Source organism: Canis lupus, chromosome 32 (assembly GCF_048164855.1).
Source record: "Canis lupus baileyi chromosome 32, mCanLup2.hap1, whole genome shotgun sequence".
In the NCBI taxonomy this organism is placed as follows: Eukaryota; Metazoa; Chordata; class Mammalia; order Carnivora; family Canidae; genus Canis; species Canis lupus.
This window is the reverse complement of record NC_132869.1, coordinates 30,498,800-30,518,204: the sequence shown is the minus strand read 5'-3', so window position 1 is coordinate 30,518,204 and position 19,405 is coordinate 30,498,800. Positions and strand designations below refer to the sequence as shown.

General features: G+C 45.9%; 1 protein-coding gene across 6 annotated transcripts in view; it reads right to left on the bottom strand.

Moving 5' to 3' along the window:
* Positions 1-19,405, bottom strand: part of TLN2 (talin 2) — a 426,489-nt gene that overhangs the window by 352,270 nt on the left and 54,814 nt on the right. For all 6 annotated transcript variants that reach the window (XM_072808970.1, XM_072808976.1, XM_072808972.1 and 3 more), the window contains exon 2: positions 1,855-1,944. The gene's annotated coding sequence lies outside the window, so the exon portion shown is untranslated. The remainder of the gene's footprint in view (positions 1-1,854; positions 1,945-19,405) is intronic.

Genomic DNA, 19,405 nt, shown 5'->3' with positions numbered 1-19,405 from the left:
TCTGAATGGCAGACATGACAGGATCCTGTGTCTTGAGGCAGGAACGATGGCAAGTAAATATCCGAGTACTGTTTAATACTACATTTGAAGGGAGGAAAAGCCTGTAGCTCTGTCCCCTAGCATCCTAAGATTTGTCACATTGTGATTAAAAAAAAAAAAAAAGTACAGTCTGGTACAAAGAGGAGGACAAGTCTCAAATCTGGAATACAACACAGGCTCAGAAGGCTACAGTCCATGGCAGATGTGGCCAATATGAGGACTATCAAAACAAAGGATCAGCAGGTCCCTGTTTAGGTATCTTCCCCTTCCTCTTATTTTTTTTTTTTAAAGATTTATTTATTTACTCGGGGCGGGGGGGGGGGGGGAGCAGAGACACAGACAGAAGGAGAAGCAGGCTCCATGCGGGGAGCCCAATGTGGGACTGGATCCCGGGTCTCCAGGATCACGCCAGGATCACGCCCCAGGATCACCAGTGCTAAACCGCTGCGCCACCGGGGCTGCCCCCTCCTCTTCTTTTAAAATAACAGATTGTAAATTACTATTAGAACTTTGTCAAGTAAAAAAATATTTTAAGAAATAAAAACCTGTTGGAGGAAAGAATGTTTTTTTAAGATACTTATCCAACATCTTCCGCCCCATTTGCTCTCTCCCATTACCACAAATAATTGCAGACCCCAGAGAGAAGATCTTCTCAAGTCCACAAAAGGCCAGGAAACGCCTACCATTGTATTTACTTGTGAAGGCTTCTAATTACCAGAGACCAATATGACCACTGTTACCACTCTAGTGTTTGCTCTGGGATTCATCAGCAGTGCCTATCAATTCATGGCTCTTCAGATAGGTTACTCTAGATAAGCAAATGGAAGAAAAAATTACTTTGTGGGGTTCATTTAACAAATGTTTTTTGAAAAAAAAAAAAAACAAAAACAAAAAAAAACAAATGTTTTTTGAGCTCAAAGCTGAGAGCTGCGCCCTGGGAATACAAAGATAGATGAAGCATAATCCCTGTCCTCGAGAGGTTCATTTCTACAAAGAAATTGGCCTCAAACAAAAGAAAAGAGCCCAGCTAGAGGGGATGCAGCCAGAAACAGGTAGAAAAGGACACTTCAGATAGCTCTCCAACGAGCGGCTGGGATGTGCACATCATACTCTAAGAGCATCGTATCTACAACCACTCCGTGTGCCAGGTGACAGTCCTCTCCCTCCTTTTGCTGTTGAGGAAACAAATGCAGAAAACAGAAGCAACTTATCACTGGTGCCCATATGAGAAACTCAAATATTCGTTTCAAGAATGAATGTATAGTCTATCAAATAACTGAAGAGACCAATCCTCTTTTAAGTGCCAAGACAAACATAGGCAAGGATCTAAAAGAAAGAAAGAGAGAGAGAATAGTGGGGAGGAGTTGTCTTTAAATAAGTCAGCTACGGCCTCTCTAAAAGGGAGGGTAATATGAGAATAAGACATGAATGAGAAAAAAAAAAAAAAGACATGAATGAGGAAGAACACAGGGGAGAAGAGGTCAGGCAGAGAAACAGCACCTGCATTTGCCCCCATAAAGAATCTGTTCCTGTAGGTTAGTAAAGATGGAGAATCAATATTTGGTGCTGGTGGTAAAACAAAACAGCTCCAAGGAGGCAAAATCAGAAGGCCCCTCTACCTTTATGACTGCTGGGGGCAGAAAGGTCATGTCTGTGGTCACAGCTGCCATTTCGAAGGCTCCTGGAGCTGGGTGGGAGAAAGGCAGTCCCTCAGGCGGATCTGGCTGGATGCTGGGATTACTGACCACAGCCCTCCAGCCCTCAGATCCACACATCTACAGTTGCTTGCAAAGTAGAAACATGGAGATTACTCACAGTTTTCAACAAGTTGATCCAGGAATTTGTGGGCAGCAAGACATCCAAGGGTCTGGGAACCCAATCCAGGTGTTACCCTACAGCAGTGCGCTGGCAAAGAGGAGACAAAGGACATGTGTCAACGCAGATGACCACGTTAGTGGGTGCACAATATTCTCCCAACACTGAAGGACAGGGGTTCAGATGAGAAAGTGGTTACAAAAGGAAAACCTGAGGCAAGTGGTCTTCAGGCACTGTGCAGTTGTACAGCTGGTAACTGCTCTGCCCTCAGTCTCAGGAGGGGCACCATTCTACCTCCAGCAGCTCTAAAGCAGCCTCTCTGCAAATCCCCCCAATATGGGGGGCCCTGGCAGATGACTGTCCAGAGTCCTTGGAGGTCACTGGACCCTTCCTGTCTTTACAGAGGAGGAAAAAAATCAAGACTCAGAGAGGAGCTGCCTTGCCCAAAATTAGCAGCAAGTAATGGTAACCCTAGGAATGGAATTGCAGACCCAAGTCTATAAAGCTTAAATTTACCTGTAAATTACTTTCCTTAATAAAACTCAGTTTCTAAATGTTACTCTTACTCTGTCTGGCTCTTAATGGATGAAACCAGACAGAGCAGCCTGCATTTCCAAATGTTAACCCCTCCCCTAAATTCTCCCCCCATACTCCCCAAAGACTTCCAACAGCCAAAGTGAAACTCCTGGTTTTCTTCAAAAACAAAACTTAAAAGCTTTCACACTGGAGTATGAGAAGTCTAAAAACTTGGTTTAAAAAAAAAACAAAAAACTTAACACCTAAAAAGTCTCAATTTATGAGACATAAGGAACACAAGGCCAAAACCAAAGCTCTTTTCCCATACCATCAGGTTTACAGACCCAAGAGACCAGAAACCACCCAGGAAATGCTGAGACTCTAAGCAGGGCTTTTTTTTTTTTTTTTTTTTTAAGATTTTATTTATTTATTCATGATAGACACAGAGAGAGAGACAGAGACAGAGACACAGGCAGAGGGAGAAGCAGGCTCCATGCAGGGAGCCTGACATGGGACTCGATCCCAGGACTCCAGGATCATGCCCTGGGCCAAAGGCAGGCGCTTAAACCACTGAGCCACCCAGACTGCCCTAAGCAGGGCATTTCAAAAATGGGTGGGCTAAGACTGTTGCCAATGGTCATTTTGTCAAAATATGATCAAAATGCTAATTCTCTAGGAAATGAGTCTCCTGATTACATTTTTAAAAATCAACCTTCATCTAATTATATATTAAACCGTAATCATCTAAATAGCTCTTTCCCTGGGGTTTTAGTTCCAGCCGACCCTGACAAGTCAATGCATACATGGACACATCACACCTAACTTTGCAGACCAGGAGTCAACTCGTCCATAAAAAAGAAAATGAATGGAGTAAAACTCCTGTGTCCCTCAGCTAAGGTGCTGAAACAAAGCTGAAAGTACCTCACACAAGTTAGCTCACAAAAGCCTAATTACCCCCCTACTTTGAAGACGTGAATGTCAGTCATTGTAAGTTTAAATTGCCGTATCTCTTAAGGAAATAACTAGGAAGTTGGTAATAACAATAGTTGTATTCTGTTTCTAGGGAGTGAGCTTGAGCAGTGATACATGTGCCCCCACCCTCACTAAATGGGTATTTTGGATGTATTTCCCCAGAGTCCATTATTTATAAGGCAAAAGTTAGGGTTTCTCTTGCATCAATTGGAACTTAGGCAGTGAGGTCATTTGTTTTGAAACTACAGCAACCATCCCAATTTTTCCCCCATTTTGGCATTCTAGTTAGTTACTCTGGGTCAAGAAAAAGAGATGCAGGTTTCAGAGAGAATGTAAGGCCTGCAAGGCCACCGGCAGCATGCTCAAGAATTCCACCCCGGACAATCCACGGTATAACAAACCGCTCATTTTCCTTTCAACACTCAGGCACGCTCAGATGTAAAAAGTCAATGTAGACACACAAGCCAACCCAATATATTTCAAGAATCTTCAACAGCTCCAGCATCCATTTAAAAAACAAAAAACACAAACCTAACGCAATTGCTACATTATTCCTTATCCTTACAGAGGAGGAGAATCCACAAACTTCTCTAGAAGGATCACGGACTCTTTCACCCAAGGGAGGATAATGCATACAGTTTCAAAGAGTTCATAAGTTGCTCTATGTACATCTAGCTGAGGACCCCTGCTGAATTAAAATGTTTTATAATTCTCCGAACTTTCTACCACTCCTTTGTAAACCGGGGTGTGAATGACAACCCCACTTACAAAGAAATACACGAGAGCAGGGACAACTGAGGAAGTTGGTTTCTAGTAGCACTTTCGTGGAGAAAGACCCACAGCGAGCAATGCTCCCAACACTCAGAGGCTCTGCTCCTCTGGGGATGCTTTGCCGAGCAGTTTCACCTGGAAGCTTCCCAAAAGCTATGTTCCTGATTGATTTGGTGGTTGAGTTTTCAAAACCAAGAATGAACATCAGGGAACAGAAATACACATTATTTAGGAATGCATATATAGGTACTAACAGTAAAGAAAGCAAATAGGTCAAAATAAAAAGTTAAGACACTTGTCACATCTGAGGTGATAGGGGATCCTGGTCTATATTTGTAACATTGATTTCTTAACCTGGTTGTTGGCTTCACAGATGTTCATTTTACTCTTCAAGTTGTACCTCGACATTTTATGTGCTCTTCTATGTGTAGGTCACAAAGCAATTTTTCCTTTTTTCTTTTTGGGGGGTAGGGGAGTTGGGGTCAGGTCAACGACAAGGACTTCCAGCCCCCATTTGAGACAGGCCAGTAAGCCTGTGAAATGAGGTCTGTTCTTGTGAAAGGGTGGGGCTCACACAGGAACAGTTAAAATTCTGGCCCCGGGGACACCGTCTATAAATACATTTTCATTTTTAAATGTCCACGCCCTGGGACAGTCCTGAGTTCTGGGGCTGAGGCCACGCTGACCTCCAGTGCTGCCTGTCACTCTGGGAAAAGCTTGGTGTTGGGTTTCTGCAAGCCCAGTGGTCTTTCCTCTTTTAGGCTCTGCAAGCCAATTTCCCGTGGCACATTCTGTCACCATGAACCAGCTCCAGCTGAGAAGGGAGTGAAGGCCCAGAGGTGTGGGCAAGTTTAGAGGAACACTTGACTACTCCCTCCTCAGCTGGATACAAAGGCCAGGGTTCTTACGTGTTCTCCAGGTGTCTCGTCAATTTATTACCTTCCTCGGGAGAATTCTGCTCATTCAAGAAGTGGTCAAGTCACCCACTCATTACAAAAATAGATCAAGGGTTTGGAGACATGAACAGCGGGGTCTCAAATCCTAGCCCTTCCGACACACCAATATCATCTTGGCCAAATAAGGAGAGCACGCAATTCAGAAACGAGCCCTGTTTTGTCATCTCCCCAGCAGATAAAGCTGTCACTTTTATTTTTTGGTTATAATAGCCAAACATTGGGGATCCCTGGGTGGCTCAGAGGTTTAGCACCTGCCTTGGGCCCAGGGCACGATCCTGGAACGCGGGATCGAGTCCCACGTTGGGCTCCCTGCTAGAAGCCTGCTTCTCCCTCTGCCTGTGTCTCTGCCTCTCTCTCTCTCTCTCTCTCTCTCTCTCTCTCTGTGTGTGTGTGTGTGTGTGTGTCTCTCATGAATAAATAAAATCTTAAAAAAATAAAAATAGCCAAACATTGGCATTGTGACATCCAACATTTTAACTAGTTTTGGACCACCTGAACATATACCCTGGGCAGATGGCACTGTAGCTCGCGTTTAATAAAGGAAGTGCTGTAGTCTCTCACCCCCATTAGGAATCTCTTCTCACTCACATCTGTAGTTTTTTTTTTTTTTTAAGATTTTATTTATTTATTCATGAGAGACAGAGAGGGGGGTGGGGCAGAGATACAGGCAGAGGGAGAAGCAGGCTCCATGCAGGGGGCCCGGTGTGGGACTCGATCTCAGGCTCCAGGATCACACCCTGGGCCGAAGGCAAGCGTTAAACCACTGAGCCACCCAGGGATCCCTCGCATCTGTAGTTTTAAAAAGCAAAGCAAAAGCCAAAGACTACAGAACTCACTCTTTAATAGGTCACTTTCTTCAAAGTAAAACATTCCACTGGTACCTGCCATCTCTTGAACACAAGACAGGCATATCTTTCCTGTGTATGCATATGCATAGATGCGAATCTGTGTATGTGTGTGTGGACACACATCCATACAAGCCCAACATTCTTCTTGATGGATTCAAAACAATAGCTTCCAGGGAAACCATTGCTGAGAGTTCAGGAAAAGTAAAGGCCTGCCAATTCCAGAAGGACAAAGGGTTTCAGCAACTAACAAGGGAACAAAATGATCTCATGGCCCTTTCCCACTGAGACTGTAAAGTGGGATCCTTCTCAAATTCAGAGGGCTCACTTACAGGCACAGTCACTGTTTCCACCCAATGGGACCCATGTGGGAGTATAGCCAAACCAGGAAACAGATCCAGAGGTAGCTTTTTGATGTTTAACCCAGACAATCTGCGGACAAGCCTCCTCAGCCAAGAGGGGGGCTGACATTCATGGTAAGGAGCATGACCCTGGGGTTAGTCACTACATCTAACAACTAGTTCCTTTAAATCAAGGCCTGGGCCAGGACTGCAAGTAGACCCTCCAATGACAGCCCTGCATTTCTGCAAGGGCATCGGACTGGGATCAACTGTTATTCCTAGTGATTTCCACATGCCTTCAAGAACACAAGCAGGAAAAGGCCACATGGTGCCTCTCCCTACATGCCCCAGCTGATGGGATGGTACAGAGTCCCCAAGGGGTGGGTAGGATGCATGAACGTAGCTCTGTTCCTATAGCCCTTGTGTTTGTCCCTTTTATGACCCACCCAGAGGACAGGCACTGTGCTCAGTGCTAGAAGGCAGCAGTTCCTTTTAAGGTTAAAAAGTTTTGAAGATTCTTCCTTATAAATGCACACACACGCGTGCGTGTACACACACACACACACACACACACACACACACACAAAGCTGTACTTCTGGTATCCTTGGAGATAGAAGAGTAAGGCAAAAATGCTCTAAAATAAATTTTTAATTAATCCCACTATCTCCTACATACATTTTTAAAATAGCAAAGTAATTCCAGGACAATTCTATTCCATAGGCAATACTTGACATATATGGATTATGATCCTTAGAATAACTCCCACAACACAACAGCCTATGTTCTGCCCCAATCTAGGGCTGGGGTAGTGGTTGAGGGATTAAAAAAATGACCCCCAAAAAGCCCCAAAACACTGGCCATACTCCAAGGCTAAGCTATTAGAAGGAAACTTTAGGCCCCATGTAAAAGTAAAAAAGATTTTTTAAATAAGCCACAATCTGCATCATCTCCCACAGCTGGTGGTCTTCTCCAGCACTCCATCCCAACCAGCACCCCCTCATACACTCTCCTGTAATTTCTTGTGCAGGTTTTGGGAAATCCCCACCAGGGCACCCTTCATACTGTTCCAGAACCCTTGCTTCTTTCCTGTCTCACCTGGAGTTCCCATAGAATAAGGACTGCCCTTTCCTAGAAGCATCCCTAGCACCGTACATGGTGCACCCAGTCAAGCTCAGAGCGAGGGAATAGTAAAAAGAGGGAGCAAGGATTCTGTATGGAGGACTTCGCAGACAAGAAGAATAAGAGTTTAGGAGGAAGAAGAATAGGACTGGACCTCTTCTGAGTACAGTTTAACTTGGTGATTCCACATTCAGGTTTGAAAACTTACAACTGTAATAAAGATACAAGAAAAAAAATCCAACAGTCCGTCTTCCCAAAAGTCCAGCCTATGTGAGCAGCCTGGCTTTCCCCAAAATCAGTCTGACAGCAGAAGAAAGACCCAAATGTACACTCGAAGGTGTTCATTTTCTTCTTTCCTGTACCTTTGGTCTGCCTGTAGCGTTGCCTTTTCGACCTCCTTTCTCCCTTCTCCCCTGAGTATGTTCCCCACCACATTCAGGATACAGTTCAATTTTCTCACCCTGGGATAGAAGATCCTGCACAAACTCCTACCTGATTTCCCTGGACTCAGGCCCTTCCCATAGACACACACAGACACACCTCCATGAACCACAAAACAGTCTCTAGAGTATATCTGGAATCCTCCCCATCCGACCACGTCCTCCTTCCACTCACCCACTTTGGGGGCTAGGCCCAAGTCCCTCTGTCCAGGAAAGCCCAACCAGAAACACTGGATATAAATCTACCTTCCCCCCCAAAATCCAGCTCACATTCCCCACCCCTAGCCTCTACAAGAACCCTTCTGATGCTCCCCATCAAAACTAGTCTTTCCTTCCCCTTCATGTCCTAGGCTTCTGTCTCACTGTGGGAGATCTTACACTGGACAGCTAGCTTCTGTGTGCCTTTCACCTCCCTGAGTGAGTTCCTGGCAGGTCAGGATGCCACCACCTTTACCTCTGTACTCTAAAAGCATCCAACATAAATCTTGGCCAACAGTGAGGACTCAGATGCTTATGAAAGGACTATGCCTTAGTGTTTCAAGGGTTCTTATGGGTGGATCTCAGGGAGCCAATTTTAGAATCAAACCAAGCATGCCGACAATCTGAACAAGAGGATATTTGTTTGTTTAGATTCCTCTCCCCCTACCCCCCTCTACACCAACACAAGTATTCAATCCCATCAGTCCATCCTGTTCAGGCTCTATTTCCCCAAGGGCTGAACAACAGCACTTCTGCAAACCCTGTCCCCATGTTCCTCTGGGACGTACTGAGAAAGCATGTGACTTTGGAATGCACAGGCACACTTCTTTACGAAGGACCCAGCTCCTGGGTAAGTAGCATTGTTAAACCAATGGCATTTATAAATTCCCTCCGTAGTCATGGATTTCTTGAGACAGCTCAACCTCCACAGTTCTTCTGATTCACTGGGTGTGTCACATGGGTCTCGAATTTAGACCGTTCCCTTGGTCCTAAAATGCATTTAGTTATGAACAGACAGAAATGGCAATGTTGTTCATGCTCATCCCAGATGAGAAGTCTGCTTACATGCTCCAAGTAAAATAAGGAAGCAATGTAGGATCCCGGTCAAGCAGCCTCTGGAATCTTTTCCCCCACCGAACACAAGTGTTTCTCATTTGATCCAGGCTGTTTCAATTACATGCCAAGACAAGACAAAGAAAAACCCCACTACCACCCACTCCTGCCTTCATGAAGACATTATAAATTATCTTTATTACGTCATATAAGTAGAGTTGCCTCACATAAGGTAATGCTGACAAATGGTTACAGGAGCAGTTTTACTCAACAACTGCTTTATTCGTAGGTGTTCTTCATTCCTTGGTGTCTGCCAGGCAGCCGCCTTATTGCTCTCCAGAAACCCAACAGCTTGGGGATGTGGGCTCTGTCTGAAGCCTTTGACGTTAAATTTCTAAAGAATGGTCACGAACATCAACATAAAAAAAAAAAAAAAAAAAAAAAGAAAAGAAGAAAAAAGAAAAGAAAAGAAAAGAAAAAAGAAAAGAAAAGAAAAAGCCTCCTTTGTAACATTAAATAACTTCAGAAACAAAAATTGACTGAATGGAGTGTCTTACTCTTCTAACTTCCCCTAGCTAGGTAATTCCCCCAGTCAGTAGTTTTAATTTTTGACTTTGACTCCACAGGCCAAACCTGTTGTCACCATTCAGTTAGAGGCATTTCAAATATGCTTATAACAGCAGGCTATCTCTTCTGGCACATTTTGTAGATTAGGTCAACTTTCAGGTAATGTGTTTAAATCCTCAGCGTCCCACAACAGCACTAGGTCCATCCCCTTTGCAGTGTTGGTTACAGGTTCACACTCCAAAATGCAAACCAAAAAGCTTTTCCATTAAGCCAAAACATAGGAAAGTCAACAACTTTGAAGTACCTGAATTCTTAAGGTTAGACAACCTTTATTATCATGGTCCCCTTTTCCCTAAAGTCCTCTGTTGTTGAGCATGTGAACTTATCCCGGATTCTACACCAAAGATTTCTTTTGTTCCCTCTAGAAATTTTAGATGCAAAAGTAATTTTGGAGATTCCTGGGCCCATGACTTAGCAAACTCTGCCAGAATTTCACCAAAACAGGAGGGGGAGGGGGATCACCTGGCATTGAGAAGGGACTCACAATAAGCATGAAATTGCCTTCATTTATTAAGTTCAATGATCCATCTTAAATTCAGATTGTGAAAATTTTGCACTCATTCAATAGTGCATGCTTGCTTTCATTCAAAAGTAACCTTGTTCCTTGCTTCTTCCAAGTTTCCTGAGCAAAACAAGGGCTCTAGTAGAGTCTTAGGTTTATTCTGTGGTCTCATATACTCTGCTTCACCACTCAGAAGTTCACCCCCATCCAGGAAGCAGCAATTTTTTTTTTTTTTTTTTTTTTTTAAGATTTGACAGAGAGCAAGCCTGCCCGTGCGCAGGCTGCCTGCAAGCCTATAAGCATGCGCGCGCGTGCGTGCACACACACACACATACACACACACACACAAAACCAAGGAGAGTGAAAAAGGGAGAAGCAGGCTTCTCACTTAACAGGGAGCCCAATGAAGGGCTTGATTCCAGGACTCTGGGTCATGACCTGAGCTGAAGGCAGATGCCTAACGAACTGAGCCACCCAGGCACTCCAGGAAGCAGGAATCTTGACTCTGCCATTCCTTTTAAGGCTGAGGAACCTACTGCCCAATTGTTCAGCATCTTGACCAAAAAAGTGGAAGGTAGGCCCCAGGTATAGTACCCAAGTCTCTGGGCTCTCAATGGGCTCTCTAGCTCTTTGCATCTATTGATTCACAGCAACTCCTAACTTCATAAAGCCATGGTCTACTTCAACATCTGCCCCTCACACCTGCTCTCTATTTAGAGAAGTTAAGGTTGTTAAGGGCACTCTTCCAAGCTTACCCCCAAGGTCTGCAAAGTGGGAGACCAATCCATCACCATCTTCAGATTGCCAAAATCTTCTTGGCCTCAGAGCATTTTGCTTTCTCCCCTACTCACTATACACATTTTCCTAAGCACAACCATTAGCTCCAATCAAAAGTATAGGCTGCTTAGTAAAGACAAGTCCTTCAAATCCAAAACCTGAAGAGAAAACCACAATCAAATCTGCTTGAGGGCAAGCGGTCATCCCAAACACAATGCATTTCAGTTCAGAACTATGTTTATCACTTTCCTGTAAATGGCCTTTGAGTCAGTTTTATCTACTGTAAGAGCCCTAGTAAACAGTATTTTAGCTGTGTATTTCACATTTCCAAGCAAAAAAGGATGGGGTTCAAGCTATCTAAGAGTTGTGTTTATGAATTCCCAGGGTCATCATCTACAACTAAAACACTGCTTTCAACCAGGAAGAATTCTCCATCAATGGGGGATATTTGGCAATGTCTGGAGACATTTTTTGGCTGTCACAACCGAATTGGGGGGCCAGGGAGGGGAGGGCAGCAATGTATGCTACTGGCATCTAGTGGGTAGAGGCCATGGTGCTAAACGTTCTAGGACACACAAGGCAGCCTAGCCTCCACAACAGAATCACCCAACACAAATGCCAATGGCATGGAAGCTCAGAACCCTTATTCAAATACAGGAAGCAGGAAAAATACTTGGGCAAAGTCCTAAGTCCTGGGATCCCTGGGTGGCGCAGTGGTTTGGCGCCTGCCTTTGGCCCAGGGCGCAATCCTGGAGACCCGGGATCGAATCCCACGTCAGGCTCCCGGTGCATGGAGCCTGCTTCTCCCTCTGCCTGTGTCTCTGCCTCTCTCTCTCTCTCTCTCTCTCTCTCTCTCTCTGTATGTGTGTGTGACTATCATAAATAATAAATTAAAAAAAAAAAAGTCCTAAGTCCTAATTCTTCCCCTAGTAGGCTGCTTGGTCTGGACATAGCACCTGAATTCCTAGGTCTCCAGTTCATGGTGACTCAACAATGACAATGTTGGCACATTGCAGAGATTTTGCAACTTTTTTTTTTTTTAAGATTTATTTATTTATGATAGACAGAGAGAGAGAGAGGCAGAGACACAGGAGGAAGGAGAAGCAAGCTCCATGCTGGGAGCCCGACGTGGGACTCAATCCCGGGACTCCAGGATCGCGCCCTGGGCCAAAGGCAGGCACCAAACTGCTGAGCCACCCAGGGATCCCAGATTTTGCAACTTCTAAACTGGATTCAACTATTACTTCTCAAAGCCTTCCAGTAAGTATGGCAGTTCAAGCCTGGAGCTATTCACTGTCTCTTACTGTATAACCTTTGATCAGGGACATTTCCCCACCAGTCTTCTCTCAGCCCTATCTCACTTCCACTGAGAGGAGGAGCAATGCTGTTTAAAACAACTGGCTTCTCTTTATCACCACCCACCAAAAAATGTCCCTGGTGATCTCCCAGTTCACAGAAATGAAAAGCAGAGAGCTCCTGGACCTGAAGAGCTCCTTCTAATTCTAAAAATGAAAAAAAATATAAATAAAAAATAAAAAATAAAAATGATTCGTTGCAGTCAACAAACTGAGGACTAATATGGAAACTGCATTTCACATTCTATCTTCTGCTTTGCAAAAATGTGTAAGCAACAAAGTGAGACAGCTTTGCAATAAAATTAAAAAGAAATCACATGGGGTGCAACTGCACTCAATGATGTATATGGTTTTTGCATTTTCATAATTCTTAGCAACCACAAATCAGCCTGCCACCCCAGCTTAGGAAGTAGACTCAGTATCAAGTCACTGTTTTATGGATGGAGAAAACATGCTACTACCTTGTCATTCCCGAAAGCTGTCCACTGGCTCTAGCTGAAGGCACACACCTCCCATGGAATTATCTCAGAGGCTGGGCCTCTCCATATAGAAGCCCAATGGCTTCTAGAACTCAAGAACACAGAAGTTGTTTTCCAAGTAAAAGTCTCCCTTTCAGAAAAAGGAATTTAACCTGTCTGATGTGGGGAGAAGATTAACATCTTTAACGGACTCCCAAAGCTCAGCACTGTGCATGTGTTCTTCACACAGTCCAGGACAATGAACCATCCACCAAGCCATGCTGCATAGGCATCCTCCTGCCTCCAATATGCACAAGGCCAAGGGTTCTCCAGATCTCAAGTGAGGACAGAGTAGTAGGCTAACCGGAAAAATGGGAGAAGGCATCCAGAAGAAGAAACAAGAGGGAAGCCAAACTTGTAAGACTAAAAGACACACAGCCCAGGAGCCAAAGTGTTGAACACATTTCATTCACCTTGAACAAAAGAACAAACACCACTATGAATTTCCTAGTACATCCAACATCCATAAACCAAATGAGAAAGGTAATCCAGAGATTGTGGAGGGGGAGAGCGAGACCAGTACAAACACCACGATGGCAAAAGAAGGTTAATGTTCCAGAGCAAGGCTTCCTCTCAGCAAACACAAATCCGAAATCATAATAAAAATGCTGAAGGACTTAGTCACAAGCCCTCCCCTCAGCCATCAGAAGGAATGGCAAAAATGCTGAGTGCTGGGAGCCAGAATGATTCCATTTTCCTTCTAACTGTGCAAACAATTTGCATTTAAAATGAGCATTTCATCAGACCTTCCAAGAATGCCTGATATTTGGCTGCTAACAAGAATAAAAGTGATCCTCCACAATACCCAGTTTCTAATTATTTACTCACAGCCAAGTATCTGGGTTCCCTCGTAGACTGAGGAACGCTTGCAGCTAAACACATCTTTCAAGTCAGAGAACTTGAACTTAAGTACAATCACACTGACCAAAGGATGAAATGTAACTAACTTCCTGATCACAAAACTCCATGAAGTTAACTTTACTTTCTGTATAGTTACACATTTACAAGGAAAGTAGTATCAGGAAATGAAGAATTGTTCTAAGAACTCAGAAGACAGATATTGAGATGTTCAACACTTCTTGTTTAGCCACTACGGGTTGCATGTCAACCAGGAGAAGCACTGAGTGCTGGAACGCAATGGCAGGAAAATCCCAGGAAGGCCACTGCCTATACTCACAGGATTGGTCAATCACTAGCACTAGTTCTCAGCATCCATATCTGAAAAAAGAGAGCTGTGATTTGTTCGGAAGGAAAGAGGAGATGAAGGAAAGAAAGGATTCAGAGGGACACACCAGTGAGCATCTCATTATCCCTCAGCCACCAGAGGCGGGGTCAGAAAGAAGGGAAGTCAATAGGTGGCTTTAGCCCGGTTTCTAAGAGGGACAGTTTTAAGTAGTTTATTAAATATTAGCAGAGTCTTATCTTTTTTACTCACTTAACATTGGAGGCTGTTAAGAGGATACAAAAACATCAATGGAAATACAGAAAAGGGTTACCAGAGCTACGGGGCTGGGGGAGAGGCAAGAGGCACCCCTATTCTGAAGGGGAATAAATACTCCCAACCAGCCACAGGGCCCATGGCCACAGCCAACAGCCCAACTGTACAACAAAAAGGCAATTCTTGGGAGTCTCAAGTTGTTTTAGTGTCTCCTTCCACATCCTCCTCCCTACTCTGGGGGTGGCTGCTCTGCGGTCAGGATAGCTTTTCACCAGAGCTAGATTTCCTAACAAGGGCATTTCAATTAAAGATGAGACACAAAGCAATGCAAAGGGGAAAGAGAAACCAGAGGATGCAGTCCAGCCTGCAGCCTCCATGTGGTTCCCATTCCCACCGAAGCCTTGCACCAAGCTAGCTTTGTGTTTTACAGTCCTACCAGGGAGGCCAAGACCAGCTGGCAGGAGCCACACCCCCAGCTCAAGGCCATTCCCTCCCACTCTCTCATTATTCAGCCTACAGCACTACCCCACCCTCCTCCTAAAAAACAGCAGCCCCTGTGGCTCAGCAGACTTTCCTGTATCCCTAAGGTGTGCTACCTCTCCAACATCCATGCCTGCAAAAGCCCAGACCAGGAAGCTCCACCCACAGGGTCCCAGGAAGGAGAGTCACTGGCTCAACACCTGGAAGACACTGGCAGGGGTAGATTCTAAAGCAGACACCCCTAACACACGGAGCAACCAGCCAACTCCATGGCTTCCCTTAACTGGACCGCCCACAGACCTCTCAGGAGAGAGAAGCCAAGGGAGGATCTGCTGTGGACGGCACAGAGCCCACCAGCAGTACCTGCCACCTGGCTCTCTCCCGAGGCCTTCTGTGAAACCATACTCAACAGTGCTCCTTCCGTGATTTAGTCTTAACAATACGCATCAGCTCTCCTTCCTGACTCCCACCAAGCAAAGTATCCTATGCCCTTACTTCATTAACCCAGAGAGGGTCTAGCCAACACTTGTATTTTCCCTTTTCTGTGCTGATCAGGCCACTCGTGGGCCAGCAATCTCCATCAGAGCTTCTAACAAACTCTAAAAGAGGTCCCTCTGAGGCAAATCAATTTCAAACAAGAGTCAAGGCTTAAGGAATAGTGGGAAGGTCAAGTTACTGATTTAAAAAAATACTTTGCCTTTTTTGAATAGCACACATTCATATTTTGTTATCCTATTATTTTTCTGCCCTGTAAGGTAGAAAGAGCAATTAAACTGTTTTGTTTTTTTGAAGCCAGACCCAATGCTTGCCAAAGTAGCTGTGCCAGGTGACCATTTGAGTTAGACTCTTCTTTAGTGGTTTAGCCACCATAGCCTCTCATCACATCCCCTGTCACCAGGCAAGGGGGCAGGAGAGAAGAGAACAAGAAAGAAGAAATGCCCCAGGCTGAGCAGGTCTGGATGCCTGAGAGGACCAATCAACTCTCCATCAATCCCATGTCTTTTTTTTTTTTTTTTTTTTAAGATTGGAGAGAGAGAACACAGGCAGGGGGGCACAGAAGGGGCATTTGGCAGAGGGAGAGGGAGAATCTTCAGTAGACTTCCCACTGATCACAGAGCCCAACATGGGGCTCGATCCCAGGGCCCTGAGATTATGAGCTGAGCCAAAAATCAAGAGTCAGATGCTTAACCAACTGAGCTACCCAGGCGCCCCTCAACCCCACACTTAACCGTGTACAACCCTTCCCCCCCAGAGGTTTCAGAGGCGTCCCACAAGTGGTAGAGAAAAACCAGGACCAACCAGACACGTCTCTTGACAACCAATGTGTCCCTTCTCATTATACCCAACCCACAAGGAGAAATGACAAGCACAGAAGGACCCCAACCTGAAAGACTGCGAACTTACCGTTTCCAACACCCATCTCAAGGAATCAGGGGAGAGGCGGGAAGAGGACACTGCCTGATTCTCAGAGCGCAGAGAAACCGGAGAAAGGCCCGGGCACAAAAGCAAGCTTTGTCCCCACTCACCATCCCTACGCAAGCCCTTGCTCCGAGGGCGATGCCAGCACGGCCACAGCAGGGGCTGCTCTGGGAGCCGGCAGCCAATAAAGGTTCCATTGTTCCCTCCTCTGAATCTCTCCAAATCCCAAGGAGGGAAAGCCAAGGCCCAACAACTGTTGGTGAGGAAGAGTGAATCAGATCTGACTGTCCCATCGCCATCCTTTGAGGAGAGGGGTTCCCCCAACCCCCCAGCTTTTTCTCACAGACCTGCTTCCAAGTTATGGCTATTTATTTATACCAAGACAGGTAGCTCAAGTCATTACAAGCCACACAAAAGAAAACTACCCCAGAAAAATCTGTCCTGGGTGCCCAAAGCGGGAGATGGCAAACAAGAGGCCCACCTATAGAAAGCAGGGGAGGAGGCAAAACGAAACTTGGCCACTCTCCCTGGGTTCCTCCACCTGGCAGCTGGTCCACACAAACATTCACGAAAGCACTTGGCCTGTCAAGGAGCTCAGCTTGTCAGGACTTTGTAACAGAGGGACGGATGGTAGAAAGCACCAACACACACCAGGCGGCCTCCTGACCCTCCATATTCTGGTACACCTTGCTCGCAGCAAAATCTCTCCCTGTGTTGGAGCCACAGCCCCCATAGAGGCAGTTCATTTGAAGAGGCTCTTCTGCCATCAAGGGCTGACCCCCAAGGAAGACGGGGTCCAGCACCTCTGCAGCCACGCGCTTCTGCCTTAAAAGTATAGGCAGCTCAAAAATCTCCAGGAAACAAGGAGATCCCCTTTACTACACACTACGGTACATAGGCAAGCTCAACAGTTTATCCAACATTCACAGGTTGTACAACAGTTTATAAGGCACAATGTCCTACTGGTTAAACTTCTGTCCCACTCCGAGTCCCCATCCCACAGTTTTGTGGCCTAATGCTAGCCCATCAAGCCCCGTACACATACTTCCCTGTAGCAGAGCAAGAAAAGGCAGAGCCAGGGAGAACCTGAACAGGGAGGCACACACAGAAAAGACAGCAAGCCCTAGGAACAGAAATGGCCACAAGTATCTGGACCTCCAGTCTCTCAGGGCAATCAGAGCCTCAAAGCATACGGACTATGTGATAAGCCCTTGTTCCCATCCCCAACCACTGGGAATCTAAAATTAGCCAGAAAAAGCATGTATTCAGCCTTGTGTCTCCTACGCTGCACCTGATAAGTGTCACTACCTCCTCTGGCAGTAACTTGTCTTGGGGAGTGCTATAAATACCACCTAAGCCTACCCGATGTGAATTATGAATACCAGGAATAGTTTCAGGGTTTCCAGGCACTGGCTATGTGACAGAGGTGTCAAATTCAAAGTCGCCTATGCAAGATGTGGACCCAGAGAACACTCAAATCCCTGGGGCCCAGCCCCACATTCTAAGCCGTGGGGAGGATCCACTCAGGAGCACATCTGCCCCCTGTGTGGTAGAAGCTGTTCCCACTGCAGCTCTGGAAATCCAGCAGATGCTCATTGGCCTCTCATCACATGGCTAGGAAGTATGATGCTCTAGAATGTTGTCAATTTCAAGTTACCAAAAAGGACAGTAGGGTGTCAGCCTTCCCGGATATTTAGAGCTCATTCAGAGTTTTCAAGGGAAGAGGCTCTTGGAAACAGAAGGCTGGAGGGGAAGCAGATACGGAATAGATGATCCCAGGCTATTACTGGTCTCCCTTGGAGCTTATATCCAGAGGGTGTTTACTTAGATATTTGTGGAACTATCTTCAGTTCTTTGCATCTCAGAGGTTCACAATTGCAGAACCCTAACTTCCAGGAGCTGGGTTGGTGACAGTGGTATGGCTCCGGGAGCTTGCCAAAGAGCAGTTAGTCAACAAGGATCCCCATGAACCTGGGGTAAAGCCCTCGGCACAGGGAGCAGGGAGAGGAAGAGAGGTGGCTTGGAGGACAGAGCCTGGGGAATTGCAGACACATGCAGGAGACAAGCATGATGGCCAAGAAGGAAAGGTCCCAGAAAAAGGCAGGTCACAGGAGTTAGGTGTTCTAGAGGCAAAACGGAGAGGGTGTTAAAAGGATGAACAGCAAAACCTGCAGGGCAGCCGGAGATTAAGCAGTGAGATTTGGCCACTAATGGGTTGCTGGAGGCCTTCCGGGCAGGTATTCTCCTGCAGTGTTAACTGCAGAGGCTGAAGAGTGGAGGCAAGAAGTAAGAGGTAGAGATTTACCTTTTTTGAAGTTACCAACCAACATCCAACCTGGCACTAGTCAAGTCGTACAAGTGAAATAAAAAAATCCCACACCATCAGTTCACAGTGGGTCCCAGTCCTTTAACAACCTTTGGGCTACCCAGTGCTCTACCCCTGTGCCCTCCCACCTTCTGGTCCTTGTTCCTTCAGTCTCTGCCACCCAGAACATCCTTTTAAGATTTTTTATGTATTTATTGGAGAGAAAGAGAGGGGATTGGGGGAGAGAGAGCATAAGCAGGAAGAGGGGCAGAGGGAGCAGCTGACTTCCCCACCAAGCACGGAGCACAATGCAGTGCTCAATCCCAGGATCCTGACCTGAGCTGCAGGCAGATGCTTAACCAACTGAGCCACCCAGGCACCCCAGGAATGCCCTCATTTGCTTTCAGACATTTGACACAACTCCAGGCTCAGCTGAAGCCACACTTCCATGAACCCCTCTGAGCTCCTCAGGCCTCTCTCACTCCCCCTCCCTGCTGGGGACTCTTCCCTGACCTGCAAATTGCAGGGATTTGGTTTCCTCATCTCCTCACAGACTCCTGCAGGCAGACTCACCATCTCAATGCTTCCCTATTTCTCTCAGCAGGTGCCACATCCCTTTGCCCATGACAGACCCTCAAAGAAAAGCAGCAAATACGACTGTTTTCTTTAATACCAGTTATTTGTCTCTCTCCTTTGCTCAAATTCTTTGTGCTTAGTAACAGACTTAACTGCCTACACATTACCCCCAATGTCAACGATTTCCCCCAGCATGTTTGATGCTGTCAGCCCCTCAGGAAGAGCAGAGGCAGCAAATCAATCTGTCTGGGGGGAGAGGGAGAAAACAAGATGCTAGCACCTATCTCTTCTCCCCGCCCGCCCCCCACCTCCATCTCACATGGTCAGAGGAAGGCAGGGCCCTGGGAAGAATGCTCTACAAGCCATCTCCTCACACCTTTATCCCAAGGAATTTGGTCTTTTCTAGGCTACTTGAGCTACTCTTCCTCTAAAGTGCTGAATAAAGGAAACCAGCCTTCCAGGATCTGAGCCAAACTAAGGAGCTGGGCCTCAGTGCTCAGAACTCAACATGTGCTCCTGCCCCAGCCCTGGTCTCCCAGTGTCAAGCTCAAGCCCTACAGA